At 40.9% G+C, this 9,606-nt stretch overlaps 1 pseudogene across 1 annotated transcript; it reads left to right on the top strand.

Annotated features, from left to right (window-relative positions):
- Nucleotides 1–8,474: 8,474 nt before the first annotated feature.
- Nucleotides 8,475–9,088, top strand: LOC308512784 (high mobility group protein B3-like; annotated as a pseudogene). Its single transcript has one exon. The product of its transcript is annotated as a high mobility group protein B3-like (transcript).
- Nucleotides 9,089–9,606: the final 518 nt, after the last annotated feature.

Below are 9,606 nucleotides of genomic sequence, written 5' to 3'. Positions count from 1 at the left end.
AGTGAGACATGCATGTCTGCATTCCACTCTCAGTCTTACAGCAGGCCACCATCCCTCTTAGCTCAGTCCACTTCTGCCTCCTTCTCTCCAGCACTAGTTCATCTCTTCTTCCCTTTCATGAGCTTCCATTTGCTAGAAATTGGTGGGGATGTGTCTTCTGAAGGGTTAGAAACATATATTCGGATTTCATAAAGAGAAAATTTATTCAATGTCTCTGTCATTTAGGGTTATTCACAAACTGATTCTGGCTAGTTCAATGTTTTCTTCAAGGGATTTATTTTAAAAGATACTCAGAAACTTACAATATCAAAGGAAACACTAATAAAGCATCTAGGCCTTAGGAAAAAGCTAGAACCAAGGCAGTTAACTAGTAGACCTCATGAACTTTTTTAGAAAACGTATTTATTGATTTCAGAGAGGAAGGGAGAGGGAAAGAGAGACAGAAACATCAATGATGAGAGAGAGAATCATGGATCAACTGCCTCCTGCACGCCTCACATCATGGATTAAGCCCACAACCCAGGCATGTGCCCTGACTGGGAATCGAACCATAACCTCCTGGTTCATAGGTCACTGCTCAACCACTGAGCCACGTGGCTGGGCATGAACTTTGACTGTTGTCAAGTGGCTTAGCACCAACTGTTTATCATGCATATTCCCAGGAGGAAATCTGGCAGGTCCAGAGAGACCAGAGTCTCACCTAAGGTTGAGGCATGGAGGTAGGATAATAAGCTATTACAGTAATGCTCACTGCATCTCCACTGCCTGGCTCATTAGTTAACATACCTAGTACTCAAAAATGATTGTTGAATTTAAATATTCTAAACAACCAATTTCTTTCCATGAAGGCACATGTTAGTAAACAGTTCTTAAGATCCCACATTTCTGTTCTTTTAATTTTTTCAGATTCTTTTATGCTTCTGCTTTTATTTGAAGTTATAATCTCTAAGGCTAGATACACTTTAGGAATTCCTGTCTTACCAGAAACAGTACCTGAATAAAACTGGATCTGAGCTTACCCAAAGATCAATTCTTTTCATCCTATTCTTGCTAGCTTAAATATTGACCTGTGTCCCAACATGATCTAGGATTGTTCATTAATATTTAATTTTTATATGACTTAGAGCATAGAGGCATCTTCATGGTTCACTAATCCATTCATTTGTCAGTCATGTGACCAAATGTCTAATAACCTGTCTCAGAAGAAAATGTATATGTCCTTTTTATAAACACTTTGAAGACCAATCCAACTCAAGCAAATCATTGGCCTATTGCTTGTCATCTAGATCATTATCTAACAAAAATGTGTACTTGGAAGCACTACACATTCTAAAGCAGCAATGATGAAAAGCACTATATTTTATGCTGTAAGATTCTACACAAATGGTTTGTTGGTAAATAAATAACTGGGAGGACATGGAGCAGAGTATAAATATAACACAGCTAAATATAAGATTCAGGCTTGGTGAGCTGCTGACATACAGACTCTGATAAATTATTTTCTAAATACAATTCCATATTAAAAGGAACCAGAGCTCCTTGGTGAAATGGCTGATTTGGACACTGTAACAGAGAATATATAAAAATATGTGGTACCAAAAAAAAAAAAAAAAGGAAGTGCTAAAGGAAAGAAAGAAAGGAGGAAAGAAAGAAAATAAAAGAAAGGAGGGAGGAAGGGTGGAAGGAAGCAAGGAAGGGGCATGTCAAAGTGATACAGTTGCCATTCTCCCAAGGGCTAAAGCTGAAACAATTTGAGCAATAAAAGAAATACAATATTATCTATCTATCCTATATAATAAAAGCCTTATAAGCTAACTTTCCTGTTGTCCGGTCGTCCATTCAACCAATCAAAGCATAATATGCTAATGATATGCTAAGGCCGCTCAACTGCTCCCTATGACATTCACTGACCACCAGGGGGCAGATAGTTGACCGGTCAACCAGTCACTATCGTGCACTGACCACCAGGGGGAAGACATTCCAACCTGTAGGTTAGCTTGCTGCTGGGGTCCAGCCAATTGGGACTGAGTGGCTGACATGCCCTGGAGCCCTTCTGAGGTCCCCTCCCTGGTTGGCCATCCTGCCATGTCCCTCCCTGGCCCCAGTGGTGTACTGGTGGGTTCCCTCAGCCTGGCCTGTGCCCTCTCGCAATCTGGGACCCCTCAAGGGATGTCAGAGAGTTGGTTTTGGCCCGACCCCACAGGCCAGACCGAGGGACCCCACTGGTGCACGAATTCGTGCACTGGGCTTCTAGTGTGTGTATATATATATATATAAAAGGCTAAGTGTCCTTATGACAGGTAGCTATGATGCACACTGACCACCAGGGGGCAAATGCTCAACACAGGCACTGCCATGATGCTTACTGGCCATTTAAAAATAATCAGCACCACGGACCTAGCGCCAACAAACCAGCACTCGGCTTCACCCAAGTGGGACAAAGGCCCCGCCACCACCTTGGAGCAACCCCCCACCAAGTTGCAGCCAACGCTGCCAAGACCCCATGGTGCAAAATGTGGCCCACAGCCCAGCCCAGCCTGAAATGGTCACTTTGGGCGCTGGGTAATGATGCCATATAGCAACACCCGGCTTCCACTCCCTAGCAACTAGCCTCCTTGGAGTTTCTTTACCCAGGAAAACTACTTGCTTTATAGCCAGGTGCAAAGATTTTACACTTTAACCAAATGTATGTACCAGGCTGGCATAGATTGATGGAAGTATTGTATAAGTAGCAGTACCATTTTCCTGTACTGTGAAGCCTTTTCCCGTGCCTCATCTCATTTGATCCTCATGGAGTAGGTAGATAGGAGACTCAGTAGAATCCTATGTTCATTAGCCGGAAAAGGAAGATTAGAAAGCTTAGAAACTTGACCCGACTGAAAAGAAGTAAGAAATGGTGGACCTTGAAAATGACTTCAGGTTTTCTCCCTGCACAGAATATACTCAAACACGGCTGCAGTTAAATACTTTACCCCTTGTTCTCCCTGTGTGATCTACAGTAATAATCTGATTTGTGTTGATATTTACTGCTGTGTTGCTGACAATTACCTGAAAGAGAAGTTGGGGTGCTTCACTGGCTGGAAAAAAGTTTAGCTAAATCAGAAAGCATGTTTAATTATGCATGTTTATTTTATGTGTACAAAAGGCTAAGTTAACTCGGACATGCGCAATACATATAAAACTCTGGCACCAATCGCAAGCGTGTGTTTTGATCTGTCATTGTCAATTGTGAATTTGGTTGGCACTTCTATTACAGAGAAAGGGCGAATAGCGATATTAAAATATTTCTTTTAGTTAATTTCCTTTCAGTGTGCACAAATCCATGCACCTGGACACTAGATGGATTATAACACAAAGAGTACAATAAGTATTCTTGAGCCTCTAACAAAAAATGAATGAGTTTATAAATAAATGAAAAGACAACTCTTATTGAGTAATTCTAATTAATAATTCTAACAGTTTTAAAAAAAACACAACAGAATAATTTTTACAAGCAAGAACTCCCCTTACCTGTCTATAGATAGGCCCTTCTAAAGGAACTCAATTGTCATAAATCCCCTCCCCAGGACTTTCATTAACCAGGTAAGATTAACTCATTATAGGATAGGAGACTATAAGTTGACATCATATCCAGACAAACTTTGTCACAAACTACCATACCTGCCAGCTATTCTTCCTAAGGTCCATTCATCTTTCCCAGAAATCATTTACTCTCTCTTAAATTGCCTACATCCTCCCTCCTCCACCTCTATTAAAACAGTTCGAAGGTCTAAAATCTCACCATTTACTTTGTTATTCACTTTTTCCCCTGTGTGCTCCTGTGCACACAATATTAAAAATTAATTAATTTGTATACTTTTTATTAATCTCCCCATTGTCAGTTTATTTCCTAGACTCAGTTATAAAACCTAGAAAGGAAAAGGGAAAGCCTTTCTTCCTTTACACTACACACCCCAATTAAATGACAAAGATTTGCAGAATGGCTCTTAAAAAGAGTCGATTTATGCTATTTACCAGAGGTACACTTTAATATGAGTACATAGGCAGATTAAAATAAAAAATATGGAAAAAGAATTACCATAAAAGCATTAACTAAACACTCATGTGGCTACATTAATGTCAGACAAAATAGATTTTAAGACAAAGAGTATCAGAGAAAGTGAAATTTCAAAACAACTAAAGGGTCAATGTAACAAGAAGAAATGAAATGACAGTCCTGAATTTGCAAGTACCTGCTAGCATGGCTTAAAAAAATGCTAAGTCAGAGTTGACAAGCCTAAGAGGAGTAATTGACAAATTCTTAATCAGTATTGAAAGTTTTAACACACCTCTGTCAGTAACTAATATAACATACAAATAGAAACCAATAAAACTACAAAGGATTTAAACACTCACCAACCCTATCTAATTTATATTTAGGACATACATCCAACATTCTTTAAGTGTACATGGAATATTTACAAAAGAAAAAGAAGAGAAGGATGAGAAGAAAAAGGGAGAGAGAGAAGATGAGAGAAGGAAGAAGAGAGGAAAAAGGAAAATAAGTAAAGGAGGAATACAGAAGTCAGAAGGAGTATGAAAATTTTTAACTTTATCGCTGATAAAAGTAGATTGCAGAATACAGCTTGCCTGTGGTCAGAATCAAACTTCTGAATTATATATCTCCACAATTAAATTTACCCTGTGTTAACCAACAGAGCACCTGGGCTATGGTATGCTAACCCCTTGAGGAGAAAGAGCTGCCTCAGCAAGCTTATAGTAGGAAGTAATGAAGAATATTGGATACTGTGGAAAGACTGTTCCATGAGAAAAGAAGAATCTGAGCCTATGTGTGTAGGCCAATCCCTTTCCTTAATTTTAAATTATTAGGTGAAGTGTGGTACCTACTTTCTGAAGTTTACAACTGTGCAAGTTCCTAGTTTAGGGAAACATAGAAACTCATGGAAAACAAAAGGGTGTTTACTACTAACTACAAGGAAGAGTCTTGATAAGATCTCATTTCAAACATCAGAGATTTTCAGCTTCTCCACAGATTCAAAGAAGTAATCATTAGAGCCAAGAGAGATTCCACTAAAGCCTTAAAAGGCTGTAATGTTGGATTAAGAACCACAAACACCAAACTCCCTTTAATCATCTATAATAATAAAAGGGTAATATGCTAATTAGACTGGACAAACCCGGGGTGGAGGGAAGCCAGCCAGGTCCTGGGTGTCTGCAGGCAGCTAGAGGGTAGCCAGTGCCGGCAGCCAGGGAAAGGAAGGCCTACTCTTGCACGAATTTCGTGCATCGGACCTCTAGTTAAATCTATAAAAGGATTCCACCAACTCAGGAGCAGAGCAAACAGGTCAAGTGTGATCCACAAATCTGATGCTATGTCAACAAAAATCTTTGGGCCTGATAAACATCTTTCCCCTCTTGCCCAACTGGAGTGGCTCATTTGGTTGAGTGTAGTCCTGTGCACCAAAGGGTTGCTAGTTGAATTCCTAGTCACAGCACATGCCTCAGTTGCAGGTTCAGTCCCTGATTGGGGAACCTATGGAAGGCAACCTATCCATATTTCTCTCTCATATCAATGCATCTCTCTCTCTCCCTCTCTCTCTCTCTCTCTCTGTTTCTGTTTGTCTCCCTCCCTCCTTCCCTTTCTCTAAGCATGTCCTTGAACGAGGGTTTACAAAAAGTTTTAATCTTTCCCCTCTCAAAGTGAAGTATTTATATAAAAAAAAAACCATGAAATGGAGTCAAGAGTAAAGAGCAGAATTATGAAAATGCTTTCATATAAAATAAGAAACTGAAAGAAATGTCAGCTTACTCTCTCTCCTTCAGTAAGATGCAAAAAACACACTGTCCGTGAGACAGGAACAGAAAAGCATCTATAGAAATAAAACATTTATTTAAAAGAGTGTAAATAGTCGTTACTTTTATAGTGATTTTTAAACTCAATTCTCTCAACAACTGTATGAAGTAGATTTGCAGATGTAGAAACTGAGGAACAGGTTTAGGTAACTTGCCCCAGTTTGCACAAAGTGAATTGGCAGAACTGAGATTGAAAACCAGAGACTCTGGCTCCAGGGGCCACTTGCTTAACACTAGAGCACTTTTTGCATCAGGAAATGCCAATGCAGATTGAGTTTATTTCAGAGGTGACACTCATAAAAGAGGATTTCCAAGACACTAAAATGTCCAAAGCAAAATTAAAATCCTCATTAGAGTTAGATTAGAACTGAAACTCCAGAAAATTAGGGAAGAACTAATACTCTCTCACTTCTATCCAGTGGTTGCTAAATGCCAAACATTGTCCTGTATGCATTCCTTCATTAATTTATAAAACCATCCCAATAGCACAAGGTAGATATTACTATTCTCCTCATTTTACAGTTGATGAATCAAAGCAATGGAGAGGATAAGTGACTTGCCAGAGACCACACAGCTAATAAATGAGAAAACTTGAAGCAAAGCAGATTCATATAGGGTTTCCCAAAAAAATGTATACACATTTTAACAGCTGATAGCTATTAAGTGAAAGTGAAATGTATTTTAATAAACACTGCCTTTATAATTATTAAAATACTAGAGGCCCAGTGCACAAAAATTTGTGCACTCTGGGGTAGAGGGTCCCTCAGCCCAGCCTATGCCCTCTCGCAGTCTGGGACCCCTCGGGGGTGACCACTTGCTGGCTTAGGCCTTCTTCCCGGGGATTGGGCCTAAGATGGCAATCAGACATCCCTCTGGCAGCCCGGCAGCCCTCGGGGGATGCCCACTTGCCAGCAGGGAGCAGACCTAAGCTGCAGTCAGACATCCTTAGCACTGCTGAGGAGGCAGGAGAGGCTCCCACCACCACCACTGTACTGGCAGCCATCAGCCTGGCTTGTGGCTGAGCAGAGCTCCCCGCTGTGAGAGCGACTGACCACCAGAGGGCAGCTCCTGCATTGAGCATCTACCCCCTGGTGGTCAGTGTGTGTCATAGTGACCAGTCATTCCCAGTCTTTCTGCTGTTAGGGTCAGTTTGCATATTACCCTTTTACTATATAGTATAGAGGCCTGGTGCAGGGGTGGGGGCCGGCTGGTTTGCCCTGAAGGGTGTCCCGGATCAGGGTGGGGGTCCCGCCTGGGTGCCTGGCCAGCCTGGATGACGGGCTGATGGCTGTTTGCAGCTGGTCACACCCCCTTCAGGGTGGGGTTCCCCACTGGGGTGCCTTGCCAGTCTGGGTGAGGGGCTGAGGGCTGTTTTCAGGCTGGTGGGCTACTGAAGCTCCCAGCCTCTTTTTTTTCCTTTTTTTTCCCCTGGGATTTATTTACCTTCTATAGCTGTCACTCAAGCGGAGAGCCGGCTCCAGCTCTGAGGCTGTGGCTGACTGAAAGCAGGTATCTGGGTTTGTTTAGCTTCTATAATTGAATCTCTGTTGCCATCACTGGCGCTCTAAGCTCTGAGCCCACTGGCAGCTGAAAGCAGGTTTCTGGGTTTGTTTAGCTTCTATAATTGCAACATTGTTGCATCTGGAACTCAGTGCTGGGCTGCGGCAGAGGAACCTTGGCTTCCTCCATTACTGGAGCAAGCAAGCCTCATGTTCGCTTCAGCTGCGTGGCTGCCAGCCGCCATCTTGGTTTGCAGTTAATTTGCATATCTCGCTGATTAGCCAATGGGAAGGGTAGCAGAGTTACGGTTAATTACCATGTTTCTCTATTATTAGATAGGATGTGTATGCATTTTGGGGCACTCCCTCTATATCCTAGGTCTAAGTGTATGCTCACTATGTTATACAACTCAATTGAAATATAAGTATTATTGTATTTCTGAAATTGGCAGAAAAGAATTCCTCTTATTTTGTGATTGTAAATTTACTTAATTTTCTCAAAGTATTATTTTGTATTTCAATTATATTCTTACCTTTTGATATCATTTTGGCCTATTACTATAAATCTTGGTCTCAGGGAAAGCACATATTTACAGAAGAATATAATTACAAATTGAGTATTCTTTAAAATCAAACTATTCTACATGTTTTCATGAGTGAAGAGGAGACTCACAGTTGTAACACCAATTTCCCACCATGTAAACATTTAATGTTATTTAACACAGTTTAAACAAGATAGTGAATCTCTCATTGTTTTTGGTTCAAGAACTATTTATTGTCTTGTGTTTTTGTCAGAAATTTTTACCTGCTTTGCAACATAATGATTTATTAAATGAATAATTCACAGCCAAATTCCCATTTAGCAGCAGACCAAAGTTTTAGTGAGTGTACTGGCATACTGCTAAAGGTATTTTCCATCCAAACCTCCAAGTCATTATCGAGTCCACAGGATTTGCTCAGGTTTTTTGTTGTTGTTTTGGGGAAGAAGGGGCATTATTTTATTTTGATTTTGAGACTATGATTATTAGAAAATTAAGAAATAAATTGAGGCAGCTCTTGTGGAGGCAGCTGGCATGAGGCTGGGGAGCACTGAGCCTCACCTTGTACCCTGCGTGGCCAAGACTAGTGAACAATACAGTCAGGATGGCTAACAGTGATCCCAAGAAGCCACAGGGCAAGATGTCTGCTTATGCCTTCTTTGTGCAGACATGCAGAGAGGAACACAAGAAAAAAACCCAGAAGTTCCAGTCAGTTTTGCAGAATTTTCTAAGAAGTGTTCTGAGAGGTGGAAGACAATGTCAGCAAAAAAGAAATCTAAATTTGATGAGATGGCAAAGGCAGATAAAGTACACTATGATCAGGAAATGAAGGCTTATGGACCAGCTAAGGGAGGCAAGAAGAAGGAACCAAATGTCCCCAAAAGGCCAACGTCTGGATTTTTCCTTTTCTGCTCAGAATTCCGCCCCAAGGTCAAGTCCACAAACCCTGGAATTTCTATTGGAGATGTGGCAAAGAAGCTGAGCGAGATGTGGAATAACTTAAGTGACAGTGAAAAGCAGCCTTACAACAATAAGGCTGCAAAACTGAAGACGTATGAGAAGGATCTCGCCAACTATAAGTCTAAAGGCAAGTTTTATGGTGCAAAGAGTCTTGCTAAAGTTGCCCAGAAAAAGATGGAAGAAGATGAAGAGGAGGAGGAGGAACAAGTGGAGGAGAAGGAGGAGGAGAAGGAATAAAAAAGCTGTTTATCTGTCTCCTTGTGAATGAATACCCTAGTGTAGGAGCGCCCTAATTGACACAGCTCTTATTTGAGAGGTGTCTGTTGCCCTCAGTAGGATTAATTACACAATTGGATCATGATCATATATATGCAGTCTCTCAAAGTGCTCCAGAAATTGTCCGTGGTTTGCATGAAGTGGCCATGGGTGTCCGGAGCACCCAGAAACTATATCAAAGTTGTATATATTTCCAAACATTTTTAAAATGAAAAGGCTCTTGTGTTCTCCTCAACCTGTGTCCTTTGCTGCTGGTGTGACAAGGCATTTAAAGATGTTTCTGGCATTTTCTTTCCTATTTTTTTTTTAATCTGTAAGGTGGTGTTACCTGTTTGGTTATTGGCTAGAAATCCTGAGTTCTCAACTGCATATATCTATAGTTTGTAAAAAGAACAAACAACCAAGACAAGCTCTTGATGCTCTTTGCTTAGCGTTGAGGCTTAGGTAAGATGCCTTTTGGAGGGGCCGCAGCTCAGGGA

This window comes from Myotis nattereri (assembly GCF_964212035.1).
Source record: "Myotis nattereri genome assembly, chromosome: 2".
In the NCBI taxonomy this organism is placed as follows: Eukaryota; Metazoa; Chordata; class Mammalia; order Chiroptera; family Vespertilionidae; genus Myotis; species Myotis nattereri.
The sequence above is the reverse complement of the archived record's forward strand: the minus strand, read 5'-3'. Positions and strand labels throughout refer to the sequence as shown.